This window comes from Falco peregrinus, chromosome Z (assembly GCF_023634155.1).
Source record: "Falco peregrinus isolate bFalPer1 chromosome Z, bFalPer1.pri, whole genome shotgun sequence".
NCBI classification, from domain to species: Eukaryota; Metazoa; Chordata; class Aves; order Falconiformes; family Falconidae; genus Falco; species Falco peregrinus.
Window position 1 is genome coordinate 7,249,173 of NC_073739.1, and position 15,500 is coordinate 7,264,672.

A 15,500-nucleotide genomic window follows, 5' to 3' on the forward strand; every position below is an offset into this window, starting at 1 on the left:
GCTTACTAATATAGAATCTCAAATGTCTTTGCTCTGCCCTCTACCTGAGATAGCACATGCTATTTGGCCAGCCGAACCAAGTAGTATCGCTTCATTTCAACTATCTGGAGGGCAAAGCAAATAGCCCTGTGAAACACATGCAGTCCACAGATTTGCTTCTGCTGGATTGTCATAAAGCAGCACTATATTGCAATATATATATGTATAAACAATGTGAATAATGTAAACACATTAGCCTTTTAGCTTGATAATTATATGAACTCAATCTTAAAATTCCGACTGCATCACACTTGTATTTTTAATTTTTTTACTTCAGTAGATCTTCTTTTACTTTCTATTACAAAATAATAAAAAGAACAAAGATTAAAAAGCAAGACAAGTAAATTTAATTTTCATTACTGGTTCAGCTTTAAAAATTGAAAAATCTAAAATTTACATTAAAAATATTCCATTAATTGCCTAAGTCAGTAACTGTGACCAGACTTCTTTAGACAGCTCTGCTACTGCCTCATCTACAACCTTGCTATCTCTGCCCAGAGGCAAGACTGCCAAACAGCTCTAACCCATACCATCACAGAGCAGTCTAGGTTGGAAAAGACCTCTGGAAATGCTCTGGTCACCAGCCTTCTCCTGGAGAGTACTTCATTAGGCCTCACATCAGGTAAGCTGGGGATCTGCCAAGGTAAGCCTTTAATATTTCCAGTTAGGGAGATTCTATCATGCCTCTGAAGAACTTACACCAATGATTAACATTCCTAAAAGATTTTCTTATACCCAGATTAAATTTCTCCTCTCATCCATGTAAGTAGAGAACAACTTCTTCACAACTACCTTCTAGGTATCATATAACTGATAAAATCTTCCCAAACCTTCTCTCCTCTACAAACTTCCTTGAACCTTCCCCAAAATTTTGAGTTCTCCAACATGCTAATCATCCTTCTAACACAGTAATCATCCTGGTGGCCACCTACTGGTCCTTCTCTAATATTTCAGTGTCTCTCTTGAAATCAGAGGACAAAACCAGACACAGCACCCAATACAATGGAGGACCCCGTTTGCCTTCATTGCCACAAGGGCACAGGGCTGGCATTGCCATCCAACAGCATCTCCTTCCAGCTCCTTTTAAGCAAAGCTAAATCCCAGCCAGACATCCCCTTGACTGCACTGCTGTTATAAAACAAAATGGCACTAGTAACAATTTAACATTGTTTCTCAAGTTCACTCCTAAGCAGTATTTACAGGAGACTACCACTCCAAAAAAGTGCTACTTAAAACTTTTCTAGAAGCACATTAGTGCCTCATGACAGGGCTATTTTACCGATACTAAACAGTCTTGAAGCTTGAATGAAATTTATCTTGAAGTACTCCCTTTACAAAATATTTACAATCTATTATTTTCTGGATTGAACCACTCTCTTCTACCAAGTACAGACACCATCAGCACTTCTCTCATCCTCTAAGATTTCCTTTATCATTCAAAATATTATTTAAAATGAGCAACAAAGGACTTCCTTTAACACCTCTTTTATTGTTCTTTGGGTTAACATTAATAAATAATCACTCTCAGGAAAGACAACGACTAACCATTAAGTCATGGGAAGTAGTGGACTCTTTGGACTCTTCATAACTCTTTCAGACTGCGATTAGGTACCTTTTTAGAAGGAATGCTGCTGTTAAACACAACTTAATGGTTTGAACAGTGTGGTAATGGAAAAATGTAACAGCTACAACAGTGTTTATTGATAAAAGAACACTAATTACAGGACAATGGTAAACAACCTATTGTGTTATTTCAACTTCATGTCACCTTGTGATTAGGTTAATAATGTCTAACCCTAAAAAGTCATGTAAACAGAACACGTCTACTAAGTCTAACCATGTTAAAGTTCTTATTTTCATGTCAACATGTATAGCAGTTGATTGTATTGCTTCCCAATACTACACAAAAATTAACACAAGCAAAGCAGAGACACATTATACAGTTGTGTCACATGGAAAAAATACGAACAAGCATCAACCTCCCAAGTGTGACAAGACTCGTGAAAAGCACACTGTAAGCGATACAAACATTTTCTCATGGCACCAAGTCTAGCAGAGTTCAAGGACTATCTGGACAATGCTTAGCCACATAATTTAGTTTTAAGTACTTTCTGAGGAGCAGGGAGTTGGACTCGATGATCCTTATGGGTCCCTTCCAACTTGACATATTCCATTATTTTGTAACTGTCAATTTTCAATGAAATCTGCACTGAAATAGCACCACCTTAAAGTATCCTTATGTAAACAAGAATATATTTGTAATTAAATGAAAGCTGTGCTGAGCCTTTGAAGGTCACATGAGCAGTATAAACACAGGACAAAGTGAATTTGCAAAGAGAAGTATCACATCAACTACCAAAACCAATTACAGCACAGCAAAAATTATTAAAAGAAATGGATATGCAAAAAATACGTGTGTGTACATGTATGTATTTATACATAAGTTGGTCACCTCCCACAATAGCAACAAACAGCTTTTAACAATGGCTGTGAGAATCATCATGAGCAGCATGTGGTTGAGCAAGAATTAAGAGCTCATGGTCTCAGCAGTTTGTTTTGTGTTGTTAGGAATTTCTTTCTGATTCTGATTCTTCAATTTGTGTGAAACAGCCAAAATTTATCATCATAAAACTGTCAAAACCATCAGGGCCACAGTCATGACAAATTTGTGAAAGCTGACAACACTGGATATTTCTCATTCTATTGGCAACTATTCTTTTAAGTGCATTAAACACCTTCAAGCTGGTTAAAATCACCCTGCAGATGAATAAAACCTTAAAAAGTGTCCATACCCTATTTCCACAGATAATAGCATACGCTTAATATGTGTGCCTTCATCACCCACAGACACTACCAAAAGACTGTCAAGCCTACAGGTATCAGGAAATACCAAAATTAAGGTTGCCTGCACAAACTTAGTTCAGCACCCATGCAGTCTTACACAAAAACTCCAGTCCTACACAAAAAGAACAATGTGGAGAAAATAAAAACAAAGAGGAAGTCACCTCATTCTCTCCTACTTCTCTAACTTAGCGTCATCTCTATCAGTTTCTGTCCAGTGTGGTCTTGCCTAACTTCTTTTAAATATTCACGATGAACACTCCCCAACCTCCTCATGTTGTTAGGCTAAGTTCATGCTTGAACCTCATCTTGTGCCCACCCCAATGGGCATCCAAACCGCCAGACCTCCTGCCTTTTGTTCTGCTTGCCCCAGCCATGGTTGACAGCCCTGAGGAAGGGAAGACAAGGGGAAACCTCTGACGCCAAAGCTGAAGTTCTCCTCTCCATGCAAGGTGGGTGGTTGTGCAGAGGCTCCAGCAGCTACAGGGAAACCACATCCCCCAGCATTAGTGACAACTAAACTAAACATCTGACTCAGTATGAGTATTTTGGCTGTAAACAGAAATCTATTCCAACATTAAACTACTCTTTTCAGGAGAATATTTTTCCTAACTTTTGCCACAGCATTTTACTTCCTGACATTCAGAAAGTTTATACCCTTTCTCTTCGTAGCATCCCTTCCTGTACCTGCAAACTGTTTTCGTACCTCCCTCAGTCTCCTCTAGTCTGAGCAAACTACTCTTTCTGCCTTTCCACATTGCACTTTTTTTTCCCTAGACTTCTGAAGATTCTTGTAGCTTTCCCCTAGCAGAAATCAGCTCAAACCATTTCTTAAATGTGATACCCAAAACTGATGAAGCCCAAGCAATGTGGAGTAGAATGAAATCACCATGTGACATGTTTAAATATGTCCCTTCTAACTATACATCCGAGAAGAATGATTACCCTTATTGCAACAGCAGCGTGCTACTGACGCATGTTCAGACTATGATTCACCTAAAAATCTGGGATTCTTTTTTGTAGAATAACTGCTATTTTGTATTTATGTAGGAAACTAATATAAGCACAGCACTTAGCATTTGCCCTGTTAAAAGGCATTATTTCTTTTCCATTGTTTCTCTAATTTTTCTAAGCCATTTAAAATTCTAAATTTATTCTTCAGAGAACTTGAATCCCCTCCCAGCCTGGTATTCTCTGTAAAATCAATAAATGTACTCTCTACGTCATTTACAAAATGAAAGCGTGTGGGGTTGATCCTGGCTGGAGGCCAGGTGCCCCCCAAATCCACTCCATCACTCCCCTCCTCAGCTGGGCAGGAGAGAGAAAGTCTAACAAAACGGCTGGAGGGTTGAGGTAACGACAGGGAGATCACCCACCAATTCCTGTCATCCGGAAGACAGACTCGACTTGGGAAAATTAGCTGAATTTACCACCAATCAAATCGGAGCAGAAAATAAGAAATAAAGTCAAACCTTAAAGGCACCTTCCCCCCACCGCTCCCTTCCGCCTGGGCACAGCTTCACCCCCAGTTTCTCTCCCCGCTCCCCGCCGGCGGCGCAGGGGACAGGGAATGGGGCTGGGGTCAGTCCCTCAGCTGTCCCTGCCGCTCCGTCCTCCTCACACCCTGCCCAGCCCCAGCCCGGGGTCCCCCCGCGGGACACGTTTCTCCAGGAGCTTCTCCAGCGCCAGCCCTTCCCGGGGGCCGCAGCTCCTCACCGCCGCCCCAGCCCGAGGCCCCCGCGGGGCGCAGCCCCCCAGGCCCGGCCGGGCCCAGCGCGGTCCCTGGGGGCCGCAGGGCCGCGGCTCTCACACGGTGCCGCCCTTCCAGCCCCGGCTGCACGGGGCGGGTTTTCCCCCGTCTTAAAGCCGTTATCCCGGAGGCGCTGCCACCGCCACCGATGGGCCCGGCCTGGGCCAGCGGCAGGGCCATCCTGGAGCCGGCTGGTGTCGCCTCCATCGGCCATGGGGGAAGCTTCTGGCAGCTCCTCACAGAAGCCACCCCTGCAGCCCCTCACTGCCAAAACCTTGCCAGTGTTTTGTACAAACCCTGTACAGATGGCATAATCACATTTAATTTTTTTCGCTGCACTTCTGCATCTGTCAATGCGTAGAATACAGGCACTCACTTGATAAGGAACTATTCAATTTTTTGTCTGACCTTCCTCTCTTGAGCCTTCAGTATGACCCTACAGTTTCTCCCATCCTCAGTTCCTCATCCCCTATATTTAAGTGCTTCTCAATCATCTTCTATGACCTCTCTCACAAGCTCCCAGTCCCACTTGGCCTCATTCCACTCCGAGAGCTCCTAGTGCCACTCCAACCCTCTCCCCAAGCTGTCTTCACTCATACTTTCAAGTGCTTCCACAAAGACACTGCCAGCTCAACTCCTCATTCCAAACTTCCCCTAGTCTACTCCGCTTCAGTCCCCAGGTTTCATTCATCTGGTCATTACAGAACAAGCATGGCAATAACAAAGCCACTGAGCATTCTCCTCAGACCAAATTCCCTGCTGTCCACTTCCAACTGTCACCCTCACCACAGCCCAGTAGCAGAACAAGCACACTCGGTTGTTCTATGGCACTGGTAGATATGTCCAACCAACAAAAAGGGCACAGCATGTCTTGTACAGGTAGAACCACTGGAGATTTTTACATACTAAACCTGAAGTTGATACCAGACACAAACGTAGACCTTGCCAAGTGCCATGGTTTAACCCCAGCTGGTAATAAAGCACCACACAGCCACTCCGCTCACTCCCCTCTCACCCAGAAGGATGGGGAGGAGACTTGGAAAGGAATGTAAAACTCAGGGGTTGAGATAAGAACAATTTAATAGTTGAAATAGAATAAAAATGTAAGAACAATAACAACGATGACAATAACAGTTATAATGAAAAGGGGGAGGGAAAGAATGACATCCGGAGGGAAAGGCGGAAAGGAACACGTGGTGCACAGCACAACTGCTCACCGCCTGCTGACCGATGCCCAGCCAGTGCCTGAGAATGCCCTGCCTGCCCCGGCCAGCCCCCCGGGATACCAGGCACGATGTCCCATGGTATGGAATCCCTCTCTGGCTAGTTGGGGTCAGCTGTCCTGGCTGTGTCCCCTCCCAACCCCTTGTGCCCCTCCAGCCTCCTTGCTAGCAAGGCCTGAGGAACTGAACAGTCTCACACCAAAGCCAAAACACAGCACCGCATGAGCTCCTGAGAAGATAATTAACTCCATTCCAGCTGAAACCAGGACACCAATTATTATGTTTCTTACCCAAAAGAAACAAAAGACACAAGGGTACTGCACCACAGCATCACGCATACTGGAATGGACCTTCGGTGGCCAACTTGCCTAACCTCCCTGAAAAAGCTAGTCTTACCAGAACAGGCCACTCAGGCACTTGCCCAGTCAAGTTCCAAACATGTGCAACTACAGTGATTCCACTATTTCTGAGCCTCATTCCCTTGCTTGACCACCCCCACGGTAAATTTTTTTGAGGGGTGTATCTACCAGCATTTCCCATAATATAAAACATTAGATTTTATTTATCTACTATCCTATGCTGCTACAGAGAACAGAAGGTAAATGCAATTTAGTACTAGCAAAACAAAGAAAAAATGCTAGATTATCTACATAATGCTCCTTTTCTGGAAAGCTAGAGTTTACTACCACATGTGTAAAGTTTCCTTATATTCCTGCTGGCAGTACTCTCCAAAGATTGTCGTTCTCAGGAATTTTCTAAATAATGTTCTTTTAAATGTTTCCTCTGGATATCTCTGGGTAGGCAAAATCTGAGCTTCTCAAAGGAATGTGCTACTAGCTTTGAAAAATTCAATTTCTATCTGATACAAATGAAGTAACAGCTTTCTCCCTCATCTGAAGAAAATGCAGGTATGGGTTGGTATCAATAAGGAACTGGACATTCCATCTCAGTGTATTTCTATTTCTTGCCTTATGCCTCAACCTACTACCTCACACATGCAAGAATTCAAACTGCTGGTTATTTTGGTGTGGTCCTTTCACATTTACTCCTTAGGGAGTTACCCTAATTTCTATGACAACTTAAATATTCACCAGAAAGAAAGACAAGGAGAATAGAACTAGCAAAATAAAGAATTAAAAGGCAATTTTTTAAAAAAATCTTTTAATTACCCACAGAATGACGTTGGGAAGATATTAACAAAAACTTAAGAGCATTCCTGCAGGAACATACATTCAACTTACCTGATATTAGTGAAGTTGGTGGGATGATTCACAAGAATGTAATGCTAGAATCAAGAGATAAAACCTATTTAGGAAGGGCAACAATGGAGAACAAATGGCACTGTGTGCCAGAAATGTCGTTGTACATTTCTGAGTCACTGACAACAGAAAACCATGTCTTAAGAAATAAAGTACTAGTCAGGATACTAGCTGGGGTTTGCTACAGATATGAAATCTCCCATAGCATGGTGGTTAAGCATCTATTGCAACTTGTTGGAAATAAAAGTTCCATTATCACAGTGGACATAACACTGAGTGAGATAACCTGGAGCTTTCATGCTGCCATTATCAGAACAAGCTTGAAATTTCTAAAAATTGAAGACAATTTCTTATGCTGAGAAATGTTAAATCCAACCCAAGGGAAAGCTGTGTTCAACTTCATCCGGACAGATAACAAGTACCCCACTGTGTCTTAGAGAACAAATACAGAACAAAGACCGTTCCTGCCCCCAGGTCTTAGAATCAAAGGACATATTCCCAAACACATCTTTGCAAAATGACTTAAGCGGTCCCACCCCCTACCCACGCTACCCCTTCAGCTGCACTGACAGAACTGTATGTAGCAATGCATAGTGAACCGGTACAGAGAATCAGATCTGAGTTACACCAGAACAGGGACCTGATCTGAGTTAAAACTATCTTCCTTTCTTTCCCTCTTTTTTTTTTTTTTTTTTTTTTAACAGTATATTTTTAACTTATCAGTTCTCAGATTTTGTTCATTACCTGGTGCAACCAAGGTGACAGAACAAAGCTGGAACATACAGCTGCCACCTGAAAACTCTTAGCCTGATTTGCCAACATGGGCAAGAAAGATATACAGACAAAGCAAAAGAAGGACTCAATAAACGATTATTCTGATAGGCAACAGTTTACTCTTCCAAATTTCACACTCTGCTGTTCCAAAACACAAACATTTAAAATAAAGTATCAAGAAACCTCCACTAATTTTTGACTTATTGACTACCATGTATCAAATAAGAGCTTAAATTTATAATTGCTTTACTGATTTTGATGGCTGTGCCTGCCCTGAAATCTTTCCCCTTGGCTTGGGTGGTGGGCAGCTATGTTAACACAGTCTTGCATCTCGAGAGTTATCAATATACAGATTCAGATTTTATTCACAGAATTTAATCATATGCTTCAGTGGGGAGCTACTCTTTCAGTACAGGGATTATTATTCTTCAAGAGAGATACAGATTGTGTGCATGAGCACACCTATTTATCCCTCATTTCACCATCTTTCCATAATGCCTTTATATAATGGCTCTCTCACTACCAAGTCTTCTGTTAACATATTTTTCCTCTGAAAATACTTTTGGTTGCATTTTTACTGTGGTGCCTGTTTTTACTTAAATCTAGTGCACTTACTCAACATCTTATTTCTTGAGATGGGTTTATAGCACACATATTCTGCAAGAGGAATTACATGCTCATTTGTTTAAAAAAAAAGCTAGGTGGTTTCAGTGTTGCTTGGCTATACTCTAGTGCTTTGGATATGAAGGAATAAAGCAAAGCAAGAATATGGTTTAGCACAGTCTTCAGTTAAACAAGAAGACTCAGATTTGCATTGTTATACGCTAAAGGTGCTACGCACAAATATGACATTCACTTAAACGTGCATTTCAAGGCTTTGTAAAGCCTGGTTTGCAGAACTTCAAAACAAACTATAACCACTACCTTATGTGTTGGGTTTGGTGTTCAATGGAATGTTCAAGACAACCTGGAGAGTACTACTTGGCAGATTAACAAGATCAATCAGAATCGCCTTGTCCATCTTCTCAGACAAGCAGTTATTACTCTAAAAACCATGATAGTTTTCCTTCAAGCACAGAGGTATACAATGGCTGCAAAATGCAACAGACCTGCTAGCTCCCAGCATGCAGCAGAAATAAAACAAGAATGTGGTCCATTATGCCTGTTCCTAAGCCAAAATATACCTCAGTTAAGGGATGATGAGAAACAGAAGAACCCATTTTTCCTGTGACCCACCAGGGGCTTTTGTCATGCACACCACATAAAGCTGACACAGTGAAGAAAGCTCAGTAGGCCAGCAGAGTATGTACCTTGCAGCTGAAATGTCCAGAGAATTCAAAACAAATATTTTAAAAGATTTAATTGCAAATGGAAAATGGCAACTTTATGAAGCTTATAATTCAGACAAATCCAGACTAGCTGTCTTGGGAAATAGTTTGCAATTTCCAAAGCTATCTTCCTATTAAATTTCATATTTCTTATCTACATCTTGGAGATGCCTAGGGGTACTTAAGAGTAATCAAGAATATTTTCATACAGTTGAAAGCATTTTTCAGTATGTCCCTCTCAAAAAACCCAAATACTTAGCTTAAACTTTTACTTGAAATTGGCAGTAGACAGAAAATCTTCCTTATAAACAACTGATAATGAAAAAACTACACCCGCCACCACCAAAAGTAGAAACTTGAGCGATGTAACCTGATGGGCCTGACTTTAAATGCATAAGCATCAAGAAACACAAACACTAACATTCAGTATCACTGCTGCTTCAGGCATGGACCTATTGCCAGTCAACAGTGGAACTGGTTAATCTGCAGTCCAACTGATGATGTGTACCACTAGTTCTTATTTTAACCATCATCTCTGCTTCCAGAGAGATGATAAAGATGATAAAAATTTTCTTTCGTTTACCTGAGGAAAAAACCCTATTTGCTCACAGACGAGTATCCTAAATTTACCACCATACTAAATATATTGATTCAGCTAATACTGCAGTTGCTAAGACAACACTTATTTCAGATAAGTATTAAAAATGACTACTTCCAAGCCTCAAACGTCTGTATTAGCAGGCTTAGCACCGGCTGGTCCCCTTCAACTTCTGCTGGGCAACAGGAAGTCAGAATACAGAAACTACAATAACTGTAAAGTAGAAACACCTAAAATTAACCTGATAAGCTCTACACAGTTCATCTTTCCTCCTTGGATACCCACTCAACAGAATACAAACTGCAGTACCAGAGAGGCTCCATCAAGCTGGAAGCTGAGACTATCCAGGAGAATGTAACCAGAATACAAGTGGTTGCATGAAGACTGCACTACGCCACAGAGCGGGGGTACCATCCTCAGCAGCAGTATCATTAATAATTAATTAATAGGAGCAGGCTGCTCAGGAAACTGGTAGAGGGGCTTTCCGCACGGTAAGTTCAAGTGCAAGGCAACACAGGCTGTAGATTCACGATCCACGTCCCTACAATACAACACTTTCAGCCCTTCTTCCAGCCTCTCCACTCCCAACTACAGTCTCACATTGTTTCTTATGATGGCACTTGTACTAGTGAGCAAGCTGCTGCAATGAGAAAGGAGCTTTTCATATATCTCTAGTTTTGTATCAGCTGGATCAGCTTCCCTACCCAGCTCACTATGCAGCCAGCTGATCTACATCCAGGAGGGATGGGGCAGGAAGAAGAGAGGCATGCTGCCCCTTCCAGCAGTGGAGATGTAATGTAAACGGGCTGTGAAAATGCACCATGGGCACTCTGTTAACAGAGCAGGTCCTGAGCAGGAGGGAAACAACTTGTGGATCCCAGTCTAATTCCTAGAAGCAGCCGTAAAAATCACTCCAAAACTAGCATTAGTAAGTACCTGATGGCGAGCCGAGCAGAAAGGCAAAGATTATACAAAATTGAACACTCTACCTTTTCACCTTCCAGTAAGACTCAGTCACATTATGAGAACAGCGTAAGAAACACTGAGTAGTTAAACAGTAAGTTCACAGAGTCATCACTCCAGAGCCTTCCTCTCAAAAAATGAAAAGGTGTGTGCATGTATACACATATAACACATACCATACCCACAGCACTTAAAACACAACATCCATGAAAAAATCCCACATTTTAAACCCATTAAATTATAGTTCAGGAATTCCACCCAGTGCAAACCTATGAAACTGATCTACAGGCTAAGTAGATATATGTATGATCACACTTAGAAAGAGGAAAAAAAAAAAGTGCCTTCCAAAGCACAAAAAACCACCCTCATAGGGCAGCATTACATTCCATAAGCACATGTTTTCATGCCCACTGTTAACCAATCTGTTTCAGTAAGCGAGTGGAAAAAAATAAAAAGAGATATCAATTCATTCTTTGTATGTATGCTTTACTTCAAAGAATTCCAGGAATCTATTGTAAATCTAAAAAACTCCTCAGTCACCACAGCACATTGTTCCCCAAAGGAACAGTGGGTCAAATTCAAAGTACCAGCAACAGAGTTGCATTCAGAACCTTTTCTATAGAGCTTGGAATGACAAAACCTCTAAAGTCAGCATTGAGTCTTCGGGGGGGGGGAGGGGGGGGAGAAGGAAAGAAAAAGTTGTGAACTTAAAAGAACAGAGACCAACAGATAAATCCCCACTGAGTAATTATAAGGAGAAGCTCTTCCAAACATTAGCTAACTAGTACATAAAAGGCAATTCAGTAAAAAACATGGTCAAGTCAACTAGCAGATTAACATATAGTCATAATTGGCTACCATCACTGAAAAAGCAATCCGAAGAAAACAGACAAAATCCAGGCAGCGGTGAGAAAACTCAAATAATTAAAGGTATTTCAGTAAAGCAGACAGAAGCATCGTGCACACTCGGAGTGCTGAAATGATGATGCCCTTGTCCGCCTCCAGCTGCTCAGTACTGCTGGCCTGCTGGAAGTTTTCATTTCATTCCTACGCCTACCAGCATCTGCTAACCTATTTCAGACAAAAAGAGTCAGGTCAACTTAACACTATAAATATTACACCTGTTTTAACCCACCGTGTTTTGATTGAGGTGGGCAGGGGAGTGCCCAGCCCAACACCAAGGGTGGCACACCAGACCTCCAGCAGACAGGCATGCAGTAACTTCAGCCATCACCTGGGGCTTCTGTCTACAGCTATCCTGTGAAGACCAGTACTCTCGTGAGCAAATAATGATTATTACTTTTTCAGAAAGACACTGAAGATCTGAAACACTCAGAATACCAGAACTGTTCACTTCTAAATGCAGAGGAGCATATAAAGACACGCTTTCTGTATTTTACATTGCTATCACTCTGTGATACCCTTTACACTGTTCAGTACCTTCAGTTGCTAATACTTTAGCCTTCCCTACAAGAGAGCATTTTTACTTTTTCCTACATAATTACAAATAATCTAATGTTAACATCCTACAGGCATTCTCTAACCACAAGCTATCATCAGGCAGCTTTACCATGGGCAGCACAACAGGCTGCCACCCTCCTTCACTCACAGCCTCATTAACAATTCCAAGAAAATATTAGCAGTTACTAAAAGGACCCCATCTTTTTTGCTGTACAAGTGGTGCTTATGCTTCTTCAAAGGCAAATATTGCCACCACCCTACTCTTCAAGGCATCACCAAATCACCACGCAGTTAAACCCAAATACATCCAGTTAGCCCTGTAATTACTATTCATGTTGTAACACCTCTTTGGCCAATGATGGTGTGTCCTCACCAAGGTCTGTTACCTGCTTATTCAAACTTAATACCTTAGCCAAAAACTTCACATAGAAATAGTGCAAACCAGATGCTACATTTTGTGAAGACTCATTAAACTGGCTTGCAGGAGACCTAGCAGCTTGGCTCAGGTAATGCCACAGAAGTTAGCTATCTGGAAGGAAAGCGGTACATTCTCCATCAAAAGTGTCAGTAATTAAGCTTTAAAAGAAAAAAAAGAAGCCAACACTTCTTTAAAAAGCAAAGCACTTGTTTTTTTAAAAGGTACTAGAGATGTGTAACATCCGATGGTTTAGAGTAACAAATTTTGAGTTATTGCCAAGCCAAAACCAAGTAACAGCAACAGTTTAAACTGAAAAATTATCTCCCTACATTTACACCTGGATAACTCAAATTACAAACGTTTCATGGAGGCTTCTAAGCTGCCAGACCAACTAGGAGAAACTCCACTCCAGAAAGAAGTTTTCAGTCACGTATATCCAGGAAAGCAAAAGCAGGAATGAAAAATTACCACTCATGCCCACCTGTATATTACCAAGTCAGGAGAATTATGCTCACACAATAACTTTTTGTCATTTATGACCGTACGGAAAGCTTGTGTTAGGTAACAGGGAAAACTGACAAGTCCTGTTTTGTGGAAGCAGCTGACAGCACCAAAGAGCTGCAGCAATGACTGCGAGTGAGCATTTTGGGGAGGGAAAAAAAAAAAAAAAGCTTCAAGTTATTTGGAAAATTGGAAATTATAGTTGCTTTCTGGTTCGTCTGCCCCTCTGGTACCGAAGCGCGGCGCAGAAGGTGCAAACACGTGGAGCTGCTGCGGACAGAGCGCGGGCCGGTCCCGGGGAAGGTGACACGGTGGTGGTCCCCCGCCGGCGTTCGCACGGGGTCTGTCGTGGCGGGGGGCTCGGGGCACCACGCTGCCGCCAAACCCGCCCCCCAGCGCCGGGACGGGGCCGGCGCGGACAGCCCGGGACCCGACCGCAGGCGGCCGCCGCCCCCCTCCAGCCCCGCCGCCGCTGCGGGCCTGCCGCCGCCAAGAGGCCAGGCCCCACGAGCCCGGCGTCTTCCGCCGGGGCAGGGGCTGCGAGGGAAGGCTGGGCGCCGCCGCCCCCACCCGCTCGCCGCGGCACCACCGGCAGGGAGAAGGCCGGCCGCCCCCCCTCCCGCCCCGGCCCCGCCGCGCCCCTTGGTCCCGGCGGGAGGTGGCGGGCCGGGCCCGGGGCCGGGCCGCAGCACGTACCTGGCGCCCGTCGCCGACGGGGCGGGGCGGGGCGGGCGCGGCGCCGTTACCGGGGAACGCGCCGCCGTCTTGGGGTCCTGGCGCCGCGCGCGGCGCCGCCCGCCCCCCTCCGGCTCCACTTCCGGGGTCCGCGCGCGGTGACGTCAGCGCCCGGGGGCGCGGCGGGGAACCCGGAAGTGGAGCGGGAAGGGCGGCGGAGGCGTCTCACCCCCTCGTCCCCTCACCCCCTCGTCCCCCATCCCCTTATTCTCGCGTCCCCCCGCCCTCTCATCCCTGTATCCCCTCACCCCCACGCCCCGCATCCCCGTGCCACCATCGCCCCCGGCGCCCTGTCCCGCAGTCCCCTCAGCCGCCTCCAGCCTGGGCCCCGGTGTCGGGCGAGGGGCAGCGGGCTGAAAGACGCGTTCGGTGCCGGCGCTGCCCGGCGAGGCGGCAGGCCGCAGCCTCACGGGGAGGCAACGGCCACCGCGGCACTGCCCCGAGGCCGCGGCTGCTCCCGGGAGGGGGGCCTGGGGGAGGGCGGTGGGAATGAAGCCAGGGTCGCGCTGTCCCCTCGGGGCAGGCGGCGACAGAGGAGGGGCACCGAGCAGGCAGGCATCGAGAGCTGGGGCTGACGCATGGGGTGCGCCTTGGTCTGGCAGATCCCCCTGGGAAGGTCGTGTTTCCACTCCAGGTTTCCATTTTCATAGCTTAGGAATTTGTAAAGTGAAAAGATTTGGGATAAAAGTTTCCACAGCAGGTGTTGTGGGTGTCTTCAGGAATTCGTGAGGACTGACTGTTGTGTTGGCCTATATTAGAACACCGACTGCCATGAGCCTTCACAGCACCCTCACTCTGACATAGCAAGAGGAAGCGCATTGAGTTTCATTTCAGGGGTGTGTTGTCTTGCTCCCCTGAAAAGCTTTCCAGATTTGACTGCTGATAACGTGCATCACACAGATGCTCGGTGGAGGTGTCCACCTCTCGTAGCTCTGTCTGCACGGGACAGTTGCGAGCTGTGTCTGTCCCAAGGACAAGCGAGATTGGCTGTATACCATGCATGCGACTGAAGTGTTTCACCGTCCCTTAGCTCTCGGTCATGCCTGATGGCCAAATCGAGTGAATGAGAGCCATGGATGGCTCTGGCTCTCTGTGGGAGAAGAGAAAATGCTTCTCATCCAGGTTACTTCCAGCTGCTCTCTCCGTTACGACCGAAAGCAGCAAACTTGTGTGTTTTGATCTCAAGAGCTTTCAGCAACACCCAAGGAAGGAATGAGTGAAGTTTTTCCTTCTCCAATGCAGAAGATATTGTAACACCTTGAACAACATTTCTGTTTACATTTTACAAATTATGTTTGGTATTTTGAGCTTCTCATATTGAGACAGTATTTTCCCTGTATTTTCTGTGTTAGGAAAAAGTGGTGCTTGGATGTCTGCCTGTTGATGCCACACATTTGGGATGCCATACAACAGTGCTGTGATCAAGGTCTAGACTATCAGCTTTGACTTGTAGCAGAACAGAAGTCAGGGTTGGGACTCATTTAATGAATGTTTTTGGGTAACATGTAAGCAACCCTGTCCTCTCACTCAAAGTTCATGCCCTCTCTTTTCACAAGTATTGGCAAGTTGCAAAGTGAACCTGGTTCAGACTGACTTAAGTGTTTTTTGTT

General features: G+C 44.5%; 1 protein-coding gene across 1 annotated transcript in view; it reads right to left on the reverse strand.

Annotated features, from left to right (window-relative positions):
* The window catches only part of FAM172A (family with sequence similarity 172 member A), a 270,279-nt gene extending 256,291 nt beyond the window's left edge, over positions 1-13,988 (reverse strand). Inside the window, exon 1 of the mRNA XM_055790377.1 lies at positions 13,852-13,988. The gene's annotated coding sequence lies outside the window, so the exon portion shown is untranslated. The remainder of the gene's footprint in view (positions 1-13,851) is intronic.
* Between the last annotated feature and the right edge of the window lie 1,512 nt (positions 13,989-15,500).